Raw genomic sequence first — 1,884 nt, 5'->3', positions numbered from 1 at the left:
CTCCAGAGGTACAATTTTCAAGCTCATCCGCGCAAAACTCTTGCGTCTCACTATCGCCATCCAGCGGTCAAATGTGTGCATTTACGTACGGGCAGAGAAGAAAAATGCATGTAGATATTTGCAGCTTGCAATTTAGCAACTGGTTGCACCTTGTTTTTTAATATTTAGAAAAACCTGAAAAAAATGGAGCAAATAAGAAACCATTATCATATGGATATGTATTATTTTAAATATTTATTACACAGGCAATTACATCCTTAATGTAAACCAGTGCTTCTCAAATAGTGGGGCGGGCCCCCTTTGGGGGGCGCGGTGCGATACCTGGGGGGGCGCGTGTGATCCTGGGGAACAGGCTTTTTTTTTGGCCGAACTAGTATAAAGTGTAATTGCGCACAGTAGGCGGCAGTGGCGCTCTCATTGTTACGTCTGTCACGTTTGCGACAGTGCAACATTTTACGACTTACAAGACAACAGGTTTGCCTTGGTTAGCAGTGTTAAGTCAACAAAAAGCTCAGACTGCGTTCTGTCTATGGCCTCCGTTATTCAACAACCCCCAACATGAAAAAGTTTTTAACAGGGATGAAAAGAAAAGCGGAGAGAGACAAAGATAATGAGACAACAGAAAGTCAACCGAAAGCTAAGAAGAGGAAATACGACGAAGCGTATTTAGCGCTTGGCTTCACTGTGACTACAGTTGGAGAAGAGGAAAGACCGGTGTGTTTGCTGTGTCTAAAAATGCTCGCAGCGGACAGCATGAAGCCAAATAAATTAGCGCGTCACTTAAATACGTTACATCCCAATCACGCCGATAAGCCGCTAGAGTTTTTTCAGCGAAAACGTGCTGAATTTGCCAACAGTCATCCCGCTTTGTGAAGGCTATTTCAGTAAACCATCGAGCGCTGCTAGCATCATATAAGGTGGCGTACCAAATTGCGCAGTGCAAAAAGCCCCACACCATAGCAGAGGAGCTGATACTGCCTGCAGTAGACATGGATAGTCACGGTGGGGAGTGGGGGGCGCGAATAGTTTTCTTCTTGATATGGGGGGCGTAACGGAAAATAATTGAGAAGCACTGATGTAAACATACAAAACAGGATATTAACCCAAACCGTAAGTCTTATTGAAGTGAGTTCACATTAAAACTCATACAAAGTTATGATTTAGTCAGTTTTCTATGTTCACCAACCACAAATGTTAGAAAACAAGAACTTATTGCTTGCAAGTCAGAATGACTCAATTAAACTCATTTATTTATTACACCTTTTAAAAAAATGTTTGCTCGCAGTATCTACATCGCCATTCGTCCATTTTTAACGAACAATCCCAATTCTTAACATTTTGAAAATACTCAGACGAAAAGCTGCCCATTTTCAAACATACTTCAAAAGTATCCCATTGTACATAAAATCTAGTGTTGTTCATTAAATTGCAAGAGCACATATTCTGTATCCCAACAGGAAGATTTTGAGTCAGCTAAAGCCCATCAAAAAAATTAAATAAAGTAAATTAAATAATAGATTTATTAATCTCCGTCTCAGAAACATTCTACAAATGAACCATTTAAGCCAAACTGAAATTGTGAAACCGGCTTATGTCTTCACAAAAGGAAACGCTTCACTTCTCTACCTTGGATACTTTAAGGCTTTAAAGAGAATAAATAACAAATGAGAAATTTTATTTAGTTTAGAGGGGGGGAAACAATCTAAGCTGTGGCCTCTTTTCAAGCACCAAAGTCAAAGGTCAGGCAGTAAACAGACAAGTAAATAGTATCGGAGAGAAAAACAAAAAGGTTTGTATTGGCAAGTCTGTGTCAGAAGGTGAATAACTTTTAACTCATGAGGTTTTCCAGATATTTATCAACACGTAGAGATCAATTCAGATCAA

This window comes from Poeciliopsis prolifica, unplaced genomic scaffold (genome assembly GCF_027474105.1).
Source record: "Poeciliopsis prolifica strain line A6 unplaced genomic scaffold, Auburn_PproV2 SCAFFOLD020, whole genome shotgun sequence".
Taxonomy (NCBI): Eukaryota; Metazoa; Chordata; class Actinopteri; order Cyprinodontiformes; family Poeciliidae; genus Poeciliopsis; species Poeciliopsis prolifica.
Note: the sequence above shows the minus strand (reverse complement) of the source record.